The sequence below is a fragment of the Notamacropus eugenii genome, chromosome 7, assembly GCF_028372415.1.
Source record: "Notamacropus eugenii isolate mMacEug1 chromosome 7, mMacEug1.pri_v2, whole genome shotgun sequence".
In the NCBI taxonomy this organism is placed as follows: Eukaryota; Metazoa; Chordata; class Mammalia; order Diprotodontia; family Macropodidae; genus Notamacropus; species Notamacropus eugenii.
Genome location: NC_092878.1, coordinates 112393213 through 112407467, shown reverse-complemented (window position 1 = coordinate 112407467; position 14255 = coordinate 112393213). Strand labels below are relative to the sequence as shown.

At 36.5% G+C, this 14255-nt stretch overlaps 1 pseudogene; it reads left to right on the top strand.

The window, feature by feature from the left end:
* Window positions 1–5191: 5191 nt before the first annotated feature.
* LOC140514745 (ragulator complex protein LAMTOR1 pseudogene) lies at window positions 5192–5684 on the top strand (annotated as a pseudogene).
* Window positions 5685–14255: the final 8571 nt, after the last annotated feature.

Below are 14255 nucleotides of genomic sequence, written 5' to 3'. Positions count from 1 at the left end.
CTTTTGTCTCCCAAACTTTTCTTTGGAGCCTCCCAAGCACTGAGCTAGCTCTGGCAACGCGTGCATCAACCTCATTGTCAATTTGTACATCACTGGAAAGTATACTACCAAGGTAAGTGAACTTATTCACAATATTCAAAACTTCTCCTTTTGTTGTAACCAATGATTCCACATATGGATGGTACGGTGGTGGCTGATGGAGTACCTGTTTTCTTAGTGTTAATTGTTAGGCCACAATTACCATAAACATCAGAGAATTGATCCATACTTTGTTTCATCTCAGCTTTAGAGGCTGCATTGAGTGCACAATCCTCTGCAAACAGAAAATCATGCACCAACACTGTCTCCACTTTAGAATGGATTGTATCCTTTTCAAATTGAAAAATTTGCCATCAGTACAGTAGTTGACCTTGACGTTGTGTTCATCCTCATTGAAAGCATTTGTCAACATGGCTGAAAACATCGTACTAAAAACATGGGAGTAGGCCCACAGCCCTGTTTCACTCCACTCGTACCTGGCAAGGCAAGGGAGCATTGTCCATTATCCAGAACCATGGCAAACATACCATCATGGAATTGACCTACAAGACTGATAAACTTCTCTGAGCAACAAAATTTTGACAATTTTCCATAAGCCCTCCACATTTTGACATAATTTTCCATGAGCCCTCACAACCAACAGTGCCAAATGCCTTGGAGACTTCCAAACGTTGTGTACAGACCTCCATTCTGCTGCTGGCATTTCTCCTGGAGTTGTCAGGCAGCAATCATCATATCGACTGTTCCTCGGCCTTTTCTGAAACCACACTGGCTCTCAGGTATATGACAATCTTCCAGGTGAAGGATCAACCTATTAAGGAAAACTCTAGGAAGAATTTTGTCAGCAATGACTAAGAAAGATTCCCTTGTGATTGGTGCAGGCCAATCTGTTCCCTTTACCTTTATAAAGATGGACAATGGAGGCATCAACTTCTGAGGGATAAAATCCTCTTGCCATATAACATGGAAAATTTCAGTCAGTTTTAGTATGAGCAATGTTCCCCCTACCTTGTAAATCTCAGCTTGAATAGAATCAGCACCAGGTGTTTTGCCACATGAAAGAAGCCTAATGGACTTCAAAACCTCTTCTTCAGTTTGAAGTTCAACTAAGGAGGGATTGACTTCAACCTGAGGCAAACAGTCAATGCCCTCAGCACTGACTGATGATGGCCTGTTGATAACACCATAGAAGTGTTCAGCCCATCTCTCTAGAATCATGTCCTTATCAATAATCAATGTGACTCTATCAGCACTGAGTAGTTGTGATGCACTATAAGTTTTTGTTCCATAAATAGCTTTCAAATGATCATAAAAGCCCTTTGGATTGTTACAATCAGCATAAAACTGAATTGTCCCAGTTAATAAGTAAGAGAGCCAGAATGAGAACATATTTGCTCTGACCTCAAATACAGCAGAATGCTACCTATACCATGTAACTAATTCCGCTTCATTTTGCAAAAGTAAATTAAGCAGGGAAGAAGGGCACAGTTTTCACTTTTTTGTTTCCCAGAGTAAATTTTAAGAAACTTAAAGCTATGATGAGGAATAATCTGCACCAGCTAATAATACAGAGTCCCTATTCCTTTAGAATATGTTTGCACTCTAAGATACAGCTCAATTAGGGAGGGATCTAGAGGTAGGCAATATATTTTTTCTTGTGGTATAGGAAAGGAAGCCAGAGGAGATAGAAAATGACTCAAGGAGATAATTTGACTAAAAATAAATGTTTTCATTTTCTTGGCAAAGACATACCAGTGGTATACCATGTGCTTCTCCAGCTCATTTTATAGATAAGAAACTGAGGTAAACAGGGATAAATGATTGCCCAGGTTCACAGAGTTAGGAATTGTCTGAGGGCAGATTTGAACTGAGAAAGATGAGTCTTTCTGAATCCAAGCTCTTCACTTAATGCAGTACAGCATCTAGCTTTCTGTTATCTGACTGAAAAAAAAATAAGAGAGAAAACTATATGAAATAGAAAAAAATGAGTTCAAGTCATTTATTTGAGATTAAAAAAAATAAGTTTTAAGAGAAGAGGAACATGTTCTCTAATGTTCTGCAATAATTCTACAGTAATGATTGGCCAGGATTAGAAACACCTAAAATAAGATTTTAAAATTGTGAGAAATGCTTTCAAAGACTTCATATTTTATAGTCAGTGCTCTCACACTTTTATTCTTTTTTAGTTTATGATTTGTTTGAAATACTCAACAATTTTATAGAGAAATAAAACTTTTAGTTTAGAAAGATTAAATATTGCCCATTTCCAATTGGTTAGCCTATGAAATCTAGTAATTTAACAAGTACTTTTGACTGTTTCCAGTTAGCAACATTAATCTACTACATGGAAAGTTATTAAATGGGAGAAAAAAGATTTCTAAACTGTGGAAACTACACTGTAACCTTAAAGAACATGACATATTACAGTCACTGCCATACTGGAAAAGATATCAACTGAATGATTCATGAATTTATAACAAAAAGCATGAGTCCATGGTTATTATGAACTAAATAGGAGCAGTTATTATTTTTTCCTATTTCATTTTTTCCAGCAATAGCAAATTTATGCTGTTGTCTCATTATAATATGGAAGAGACTTAAATTCATGAAGATAAAGCCAAACAACTACCAAGTCCTGTCATCCTTTGCCATGCTAGAATGGCTCAGAGTATTAATGTCCACTGCCATTCTGCTCTGCAAGGACTAGCATCACTGAGTAAGGAAAGGATTAGCAGACCACCAGAAGCCTGGGAACTTAATGATGAATTCTTCAGCCAAGTCAACCCAAGAACCAAACAAAATTCAAAACATCTCTTAGTTCTGTGTGACCTCCTCCTACTTCTGTATTAATGTTTTCAGAATATTGGAAAAGATTCCTGGGGGTATAGAAATTACATACCAATAAATACTTATTGGAATATCCTAATGACCATCCATACATAAGATTCATGCCAACTGTACAAAATGCTGATCTGTCACTAGACAAAACATCACATAAACATTATGATTTTCTCCATATTAATCCAAGAATTTAAAAATAAATAGGCCTAAATGGAAGGGGTACCTCAGGCTTAACATAGAGCAAAACATACAATTGTTGACAGATTTGGATTTATTACCATTATAAAGGAAATAATAAAAATAACTTCATTGAATACATGTACACTTGTGCTTATTCTGAGTAATTATTAAAAAAAATACAGAGGTAATTGCAAAATAGCTCCAACATAAGTAATAAAAGATGAGCGGGTTGATAAATTCTGCACAAAAAACAAAATAATTAAACCTAAGACTATTTTAATTCTTAAGAATTTCATGGAAAATATAATTTAAAATTAGCAATCAAAGAACCTAGATACTTGTGGACTAAATCTTAGTTACATGTAAATGTACCATGAGTATTTTCGCCAAGGAAGAATTTTCTAGAGGCAAGTGCTAAGTGAAATACCAACCAAAATTTTCAGGAAAGAAAAAATACTGATTTATATTTAACAGAAAGGAAATAACGGGTTTCTAATGTCTGTTTCCTGAAACAACTCCTTATGCAAGTAACCCATGACTTGTCAGGAAAAGGAGGGGTCATTTAGCATAAGCTGTACAAAATAAGACAGTACAAATAATTAAAACAACTACAATTTTGACATTTGTATTATTCATGTTGAAAAATGGCAAATAATTAGTAGACATTGACTAAAAGTATTACCAGTTCCTAGGCAAGTGTAATTGACATCAATCAATCATGAGCATAAAAAAATAGAAAGTATCTTGTCAAACAAAAAGTTGATTCATTTGTCAAGAAAATGATATGGAAGGAACAGTCAAAACTGATTTAGAATAGAAGCTCATTTGTGAAATATTATGGAAGAAGATAATTATGGAGAGGAAGATATGAGCATTTCCAATTCTACATAGGAAGAAGTAGTGTAGAGAAATTTTGATTTGTTTTGTCTTAACGGAGTTTGAAAACTCTCTGCCATCATGCTAGATAATTCTAAGGATATTTAAGAATGAACTGGAACAAAAAAAGTGTATAAAACAATATATCTATCCAGATTATTATAACTCTTTTCTTAGTTAATAAAAGCGGAATATATATACATGTAAATGAATATATATATACACATATAGATGTATATATATATATATATTATATGTTTATTTATATATTGTATTAACATACATACATATATACACATATTTGCACATATAGATAGACAGATAGATAGATTGATAGATGGATAGATAGATAGATAGATATAGATAGATATCAACAGATATAAATATCCCCAAAACTTCTGTCCTTTTATCATTTATGAGAAAATAGAAATTACTTTATAGCAAGGAAAGAGGATGAACACCTGAATTAGACAAAGAATATACAGAGGAGTATATGTTGAAGGCAATCCAATTTTGTAGGTATTAAGGGATCTTTTTTCAATGCACTTAGAAAAGGATATCCTGCACTTGGAGAAAAATATCCTGCACATAATTGCTACGCAAAATACAAAGGTAGTCACAAAACTATTAACAATTCCTGTTTCACATTCCCAGAATCTATACAGTAGAATTATGTTTTCTAAATTTTAAAACTATTTTACATGTCAAATAGTTTACTGTCTTAGGGAGGAGAGAAGGGGAAGGGTGGAAGAAAATTTGGAATTTTTTCTTTTAAATTAATGTTAAAAATTGTCTTTACATGTAGTTGGAAAAATAAAATTTCAATTAAAAATAAAATATACGGGAACAAAATACGAGCATATCAGGGATATATTGATTAATGTGTGAGAAAAAGTCTGTTTCTTATAACATGTTCATCGTATCATTTTTGTAATATTTTTAAAAATAAAAGTGTCAGTACAGAACAAAATATTACCATAGATATTCTCTTCCGATAAGATGTCTGTCATGTATGTCTTAGAATATATGAGATTAAACACTGTAGATTAAAACATTTGAAAACATTTTGATGATTCTTTGATTATTAATATCAAACAAGACTTGATACATGACATGTATGGTCATCAAAGGCATTTTTTCTTCAAAATCTTATGGCATTATGATTACAAATCTCAGAAAAATTTCCTGTATGTTGTACTAATAGAAAGAGCTCTTCTTGGAAGCTGATCCTCTATATCTGTGTTTCCAGAACTGGATGGCCATAGGGTGCTGCTATAGTAGTGACAAAAAGGACTTGGCCCAGGATCAAGAGGAGCAGAAGCTACTTCTGCACCCCAGCAGTCTCCCAAACAAGAACCTAAATGGAGCAGAACCCAATGATCACAGGTTATCTGCACAGCATGTAGATAAACAAGCCCTGCTGTCTTCTATCCTTGCCAAGAAAGCCAGGAACACCCTTCATGTACCAGCAGCAGTTCCCCAGGGCATGGAGTAGCATGAGTACATGAACCAGGGGAGACAATACAGCATCTGCCTGGCTGTCCTGAGCAGCAACTTGACTCACTGGAAAAAAACTGTCACCACAGGCTTCAGCCACTAGCTAGCCCCACCAAGTGCTTACCAGTGACCCTGTCCTCTATGCAGCTTTGCAGCAGGTCTCAAAAATAGCTGATTATGCCTACAACGTTCTTTCTCAGATCCAAGTGGACCCCAAAGAGGAATTAGTCATGCAGTTTGATGTTTCCTAAGGACAATTTCTGGAGTTCTCTCACTTGTCCCCTCCCTCTTTTTCCCTTATTTGTTCCTGATTGTGCAGAAACTTAACTTAGTATTAACACAGAGAAGAAACTATCACAGGAGACCAGAGGTGTTTGGGGGTTTCATGCTGACACGCAATAAAAAAAAAGTATATCATGACTAATAGTCACACAATTTTGCTGTATACAATGTCTCCTGCTCTCTTCATTCAGCATCAGTCCATGTCAGTCTCTTCAGCTGTTTTTTTTTTTCTGAAATCCACCAAGGCATCATTTCTTATTGAACAATAGTATAGCATTACCTTCATATACCACAACTTATTCAGCCATTCCCCATTTGATGGTCATCCCTTCAATTTCCAATTCTTTGTCACCGCAACAAAGGGCTGCTATAAATATTTTTTGTACATATGGGTCTTTTTCCCTTCTTTATGATCTCTTTGTGACACCATCATAGTAGGAGTGTTTGTGGATCAAAAGCTATGTAGGATTTTATAGCCCTTTGTTCATAGTAGCAAATTGCTCTCCAGAATGGTTGGACCAGTTCACAACTCCACAATGTCTTAGTGTTCCGATTTTCCCACATCCTCTCCAACATTTGTCATTTTCCTTTTCTGTCATTTTAGTCAGTCTGCTAAGTATGAAGTGGTACCTCAGAGTTGCTCTAATTAGGATTTTACTAATCAAGAGATATAGACATTTTTTTTTTTGCATATGATTATAGATACTTTCAAATTCAAGCTATAAAAATTGCCTGAGGGGGCAGAGCCAAGATGGCGGAGTAGAAAGACGCACATACGCTAGCTCCAAACCCACAGCCCATAAAATATCTGTAAAAAAGAACTGCCAACAAAATCTGAAGCAGCAGAAGCTACAGAAAAACAGAGCAGAGGAGATTTCTGTTCCAGAGAGCCTGAAAACCTCCCGCAAAAGGTCCTTCATGCTGCGGACCCGGAGCTGAACAACCCAGCTCTGCCTTGACCACGCAGCACTGAGAGGAGCGGATCCGAGCAGGCTTCAGAGACAGAATCTCTGGTGGCCGTGCGGGTCCCTCCACCCACAGATGAAGGGGGTTGGTGAGAGGGTCTCTTTAGCAGGTCAAGAGGGGAGTGGGGTGCCCCCATAACTCAGGCCCCCTCGGGAGGCAGTAGCAGAGGCAGGAGCAGACCAGGGCTCCCCAAGCAGGCAGAAGCCTGGATTCATTGTTGAAGGTCTCCCCATAAACCCCCTGAGGGAACTGAACCCGTGAGGTGGCCCTGTCCCCACCTGAGCACCTGAACTTAATCTCACACTGAATAGCAGCCCCACCCCCACCCAAAGCCCTGAGGCTGGGAAACAGCATTTGAATCTCAGACCCCAAGCGCTGCCTGGGAGGATCTGGAGGCCAAGTGGGTGTGAAGAGAATATTGAGAAGTCAAGTCACTGTCTGGGAAAATGCCCAGAAAAGGGAAAAAAATAAGACTATAGAAGGTTACTTTCTTGGTGAACATGTATTTCCTCCCTTCCTTTCTGATGAGGAAGAACAATGCTTACCATCAGGGAAAGACACAGAAGGCAAGGCTTCTGTGTCCCAGCCCAGCCAATGGGCTCAGGCCATGGAAGAGCTCAAAAAGGATTTTGAAAATCAGGTTAGAGAGGTGGAGGAAAAACTGGGAAGAGCAATGACAGACATGCAAGTGAAGCATGAAAAACAAGTAAGCACCTGCTAAAGGAGACCCAAAAAAATGTCGAAGAAAATAACACCCTGAAAAATAGGCTAACTCAATTGGCAAAAGAGGTTCAAAAAGCCAATTAGGAGAAGAATGCTTTCAAAAGCAGAATTAGCCAAATGGGAAAGGAGGTTAAAAAGCTCACTGAAGAAAATAGTTCTTTCAAAATTAGAATGGAACAGATGGAGGCTAATGACTTTATGAGAAACCAAGAAATCACAAAACAAAACCAAAAGAATGACAAAATGGAAGATAATGTGAAATATCTCATGGGAAAAACAACTGACCTGGAAAATAGATCCAGGAGAGACAATTTAAAAATTATGGGACTACCTGAGAGCCATGATCAATAAAAGAGCCTAGACATCATCTTTCACAAAATTATCAAGGAAAACTGCCCTGAGATTCTAGTACCAGAGGGCAAAATAAGTCTTCAAGGAATCCACAGAACACTGCTTGAAAGAGCTCCAAAAAGAGAAACTTCTAGGAACATTGTGGCTAAATTCCAGAGTTCCCAGGTCAAGGAGAAAATATTGCAAGCAGCTAGAAAGAAACAATTCAAGTACTGTGGAAGTACAATCAGGATAACACAAGATCTAGCAGCTTCTACATTAAGGGATCGAAGGGCGTGGAATAGGATATTCCAGAAGTCAAAGGAACTAGGACTAAAACCAAGAATCACCTACCCAGTAAAATTGAGTATAATACTTCAGGGGAAAAATTGGATTTTCAATGACATAGAGGACTTTCAAGCATTCTTGATGAAAAGACCAGAGCTGAAAAGAAAATTTGACATTCAAACACAAGAATGAAGAGAAGCATGAAAAGGTGAACAGCAAAGAGAAGTCATAAGGGCTTACTAAAGTTGAACTGTTTACATTCCTACATGGAAAGACAATATTTGTAACTCTTGAAACTATTTAGTATCTGGGTACTGGGTGGGATTACACACACACACATGCACATGCACACTCACACACACATAGAGACAGAGTGCACAGAGTGAATTGAAGAGCATGGGATCATATCTTAAAAAAAATGAAATCAAGCAGTGAGAGAGAAATATATGGGAGGAGAAAGGGAGAAATGGAATGGGGCAAATTATCTCTCAGAAAGAGGCAAGTAAAAGACTTATTAGTGGAGGCATAAAGAGGGGAGGTGAGAGAAAAACATGAAGTCTACTCTCATCACATTCGGCTAAAGGAAGGAATAAAATGCACACTCATTTTGGTATGAAAACCTATCTTACAATACAGGAAAGTGGGGGAGAAGGGGATAAGCAGGGTGGGGGGGATGATGGAAGGGAGGGCATGGGGAGGAGGGAGCAATTTGAGGTCGACACTCATGGGAAGGGACAGGATCAAAAGAGAGAATAGAAGTAATTGTGGGCAGGATAGGGTGGAAGGTAATATAGTTAGTCTTATACAACACGACTATTTGCAAAACTGTACAGATTTGGCCTATATTGAATTGCTTGCCTTCCAAAAGGAGGGGGTGGGGAGGGAGGGAGGAAAAGAATTTGGAACTCAAAGTTTTAGGAACAACTGTCGAGTACTACTCTTGCCACTAGGAAATAAGAAATACAGGTAAAGGGGTGTAGAAAGTTATTTGGCCCTACAGGACAGAGGAGAGAATGGAGACAAGGGCAGAGAGAAATGATGGAGGAGAGAGCAGATTGGTGATGGGGGCAATTGGAATGCTCAGTGTTTTGGGGTCGGGGGAGGGGACAAGCAGGGAGAAAGTTTGGAACCCAAAATTTTGTGAAAATGAATGTTAAAAGTTATATAAATAAAGTTTTAAAAATTTCCTGAAAAAAAAAAAAGCAAAAAACTCTCTGTTCATATACTTTGACCATTTTTCAGTTGTGGGATGACTTGCATTCTTAAAAATTTTTCAGAGTTCTATATCTATTTTAAAAATGAAGCCTTTATCAGAAACACTGGTAGTAAAAAAAAAAAAAATCCCAAATTTCTGTTTTCTCTCTAATCCTGTCACATCGATTCTCTTTGTGCAAAAACACTTTTTTTTTAATTTATGGTAATCAAAATCATTCATTTTTTATTTCATAATATTCTGCATCTCTTCCTTGATCATAAATTCTTTCCTTCTCTATAGATGTCAAAGATAAACTATTCCCTTCTTTCCTAATTTGCTTATGGTATCAGCCCTTTTCTCTAAATCATGAACCCTTCTTGGTTTAAGATTTAAGATATTGATCTATATCTAGTTTATGCCACACTATTTTCTAATTTTCCCAACAGTTTTTCTCAGATTGTGAGTTCCTATCCCAGAAGAAGGATTCTTTGCGTTTATCAAAGAGTAGATTACTGTAGTCATTTTACTCTGTCTTGTGTATACAAGCTGTTTCACTGATCCATGACTTTATTTCTTAGACACCACAAAATTGTTCTGATGGTTGTGGATATATAATATAATTTTAGATTTGGTTCACCTAGGCCACCTTATATTGTATTTTTTCCCTTAATTCCTTTGGTATTCTTTAGCTTTTGTTCTTCCAGATGAATTTTGCTATTATTTTTTCAAACTCTATAATGTGTTTTTGGTAGTTTGATTGGTGTGCCAGAGAATCAGGAAATTATTTTGGGTAGAATTTCCATTTTCATTACATAAAGTCAGCCTATCCATGATTAATTGATATTTTTCCAGTTATTTCAATATACATTTACGTGTGTTAAAAGAGTTGGTTTTTTTTTTATTGTGTTCATTTAATTGGGTTCATCTTGGCATATAGACTCCTAAGTATTTTATATTGTCTACATTTGTTTTAAATCTAATTCCTATTTCTATCTCTTCTGTTGGGATTTTTTGGTAATATATAGAAATGTTGATGATTTATGTGGGTTTATTTTATATCCTCTAACTTTTCAAAATCTGTTAATTGCTTCAAATGATTTTTAGTTGATTCTCGAGAGTTGTCTAAGTATACCATCATGTCATCTGCAAAGAGTGACAGTGTTGTTTTCTCATTGTCTGTTCTAAAGCCTTTTATTTTATTCTACTCTTATTTCTAAAGTCAACATTTCTAGTACAATATTGAATTACAGTCAAAATAATAGACATCCTCGTTTCACCCTTGATCTTCTTGGGAATGACTCCATCTTATCCCCATTATATTTGATATTTGTTTATGGTTTAAGATAGATGCTTCTTTCCATGTTAAGGAAAATTCCATTTCTTCCTTTTTTCTGATGGCTTTCTTTTCTAAATTGGAATCACTGCTTTATTTTGTCAAAAACTTTTTTCTGAATCTGTTGAGAAAATCATATGATTTCTGTAAATTTGTTGTAAATACAATCAGTTATACCGATAGTTTTCCTAATATTGTAGTAGTCCTGCATTCCTGGTATAAATCCTATCTGGTCATAGACTTGAAATATTGCTGTAATCTCTCTGTGAATATTTTATTTCAAATGTCTGCACCAATATTCATTAATGAAATTGTTGTATAGTTTTCCTTCTCTCTTTTGGGTCTTTTTGGGGTACGTATCAACTACCATATTCATCATAAAAATTATTGGTTAGTATTCCTTCCCCTATTGTCTCAAATAGTTTATGTAGTTTTAGAATTAATTTTTCTTTAATGTTAGGTAAAATTCACTTTAAATCCACCTGACATTTGAAATTTTTTCTTAGGAATTTCATTGATAAATTGTTCAATTGCTGTTTTTAAACTGGGGTTATTTAAATACTTTATTTCCCCTTCTATTAATCTCGACAATTTATATTTCTGGGAATACTCATCTATTTCACGCAATTTGTCAGATTTCTTGGCATTTGGCAGGGAAAATGGATTTTATTAATTGCTATAATTTCCTCTACAGTGTTGGTGAATTCATCCGTCATATTTTTTCCTCGTAATTTAGTTTCCTTTTTTTTTTTAGCCCAATTAACATTTTATCTTTCTTTTTTTTTTCATAAAACCAGGTCTTAGTTTTATTTATTCCTTCAATAGTTTTCTAAATTTCAGTTTGGTTAATCTCTCCTATACTTTCAGAGTTTCTAATTTGGTATTTAATTGGAAAATTTTAATTTGTTTTTTTTACAACTTTTTAGTTGCATGTTTTCCTTTAGTTACCTTGACTTTCTCTTTATTTTATTCATTCAAGAGAACATGGTTATTCTTAAAGTAAAAATTAAGTTAGTTACAGGATGATATGGAGAGTAAAATTATACTATTGGATAACCTGCACTTTTCCCTTTAATTGCTAAATTTAGGTAAAAATGAAATCAAAAACTTAAATACATGAATAGAATTTTAGAAAAGATTTATGTGATTGATCACTGGAGAAATTGGATGCAAATTACTGAAAATCATATACAGATACACAATTCACTTCACAAGTAGTATAAGGGGACAGTGGCTCAACACTAGATGGCAACAAAATATTTTTAATTAATTAATTTATTTTAAGTTTTTAACATTCATTTTCACCAAATATTGAGTTCCTAATTTTCTCCCCATCCCTCCCCTCCCCCCTTAAAATACCATGCATTCTGACTGTCCCTTCCAAAAATGTGCCTGCCTTTCTAACACCCCTCCCTTCCCTTATCCCCATCTTCTCTCTTGTCCTACATTTAGGGCAAGGTAAATTTCGATGCCACGTTATTACCTATATTTCTCATTTCCCAGTTGTAGGCAAAAACAATTCTCAACATTTGTTCCTAAAACTTTAAGTTCCAACTTCTCTTCCTTCCTCTCTTCCTACCGATCCCCACTAAGAAGGCAAGCAATTCAATATAGGCTATATACATGTAGTTTTGCAAATGACTTCCATAATTCTCATGTTTTGTAAGATTAGCTCTATTTCCCTCCATTCTATCTTGTCCCCCATTACATCTATTTTCTCTTTTGACCTTGTCCCTCCCCAAGAGTGTTAAATTCTAATTGCTTCCTCCTGCCAATTGCCCTCCCTTCCATCATCCTCCCCATCCTGTTTACCCCCTTCTGCCCTACTTTTCTGTAATGTGAGATAGATTTCCATACCAAATTGAGTGTGCATGTTATTCCTTTCTCGAGCCAAATGTGATGAGAGTAAGCTTAACTCTGTCGTTCTCACCTCCCCCGTTTTCCTCTTCATGGGATAAGCTTTTTCTTGCCTCTTCTATGAGAGAAAAATTGCCCCATTCCTCTTTCACCCCTTAATTTTATTTTTAGATATGATTCCTTCCTATCCAACACACCCTGTGGTTTCTGTCTCTCTGTTTCTCTATGTCTGTCTCTGTCTGTCTCTGTCTTTCTCTCTCTCTCTCTCTCTCTCTCTCTCTCTCTCTCTCTCTCTCTCTCTCTCTCTCTCTCTCTCTGTCTCTCACTATATATATGACCATGTTTTCCCCTGAAGTATTATATTCCGTTTTGCTGGGTAGGGGATTCTTGCTTTTACTCCTAGTTCATTTGACTTCTGGAGTATCATATTCCAAGAACTTCAATCAATTAATGTAGAAGGTGGTAGGTCTTGTGTTATCCTAAACATATTTCCACAACACTTCCATTGCTTCTTTCTAGTCACTTGCAATATTTTCTCCTTGACGTGGGAACTCTGGAAATTGGCTACAATATTCCTAATAGTTTCTCTTTTTCGATCTCTTTCAGGAGGTGATTGGTGGATTCTTTCAATATTTATTTTGCCCTTTGATTTTAGAATATCAGATCATTTTTCCTTTATAATTTCATGAAAGGTGATGTCTAGGCTCTTTTTTTGATCATGGCTTCCAGGGAGTTTCATAATTGTTAAATTGTCTCCCCTGGATGGATTTTCCAAGCCAGTTGTTTTTCCAATGAGATATTTCACATTATCTTCTATTTTTTTATTCTTTTGATTTTGTTTTGTAATTTCTTAGTTTCTCATAAAGCCATTAGCTTCCATGTGCTCCATTCTAATTTTTGAAGAAATATTTTCTTCAGTGAACCATTGAACCTCCTTTTCCATTTGACTAATTTTGCTTTTTAAAGCATTCTTCTTCTCATTGACTTTTTGGACCTTTTTTGCCAATTGAGTTAACCTATTTAAATAGAAGCATATTTCTTCAACAATTTTTGGGTGTCCTTCAGCACTCTGCTGCCTCACTTTTCATGATTTTCTTGCCCTGCTCTCATTTCTCTTCCCAATTTTTCCTCCACCTCTCTTATTTCATTTTCAAAATCCTTTTTGAGCTCTTCCATGGCCTGGGACCATTACATATTTATTTTGGAGATTTTGGATGAAGAAGCCTCGTCTTCCCCTGATGATAAACATTATTCCTCCTCATCTGAAAGGATGGCAGAGAATATCTGTTCACCAAGAAATTAACCTCCTGTAGTCTTATTTTCCTCTCTTCTGGGCTTTTTCCCAACCAGTTTCTTAACTTTGGAGTCCTTTGTCAAGAATAGGGTATACTCTGGGGACCTGTAAGATCTCATTTCTTCCAAGATGGCACATTCAAGGGAGAGGAGTTTACCCCCTGGCCAGGCTCATGTTTGAGATTCAGATCAGCTACTCAATTCCTCCAGGTACTTTAGGCAGGGGGGGAGGGCTGCCACTCAAGGCTGAGGTTCAGATCAGCTGCTCAATTCCCCCAGTGGCTTTAAGCTGAGGTTTCAACAATGGAAACTGGCTTCTCCTTTCCCCTGGACCCCAATGTTGCTGCTGCCATTGCTAATGCTGCCACGTGGGGCAGGAGCTATGGGAGGACCCTGCTCCGTTTTCATGGAGGTAAAAAAGTCCATTCATTGACCTTTGGAGCTGCCTTTGGCGCCTGCAAGTTGAGGGGTCTGGGAACCTCAGATGCTGCTGCTGGGTATTACATCCCGAGGCTTGCTCAGGTTCTGCTCCTCCCAGTGACAAGGAGTCAAGGC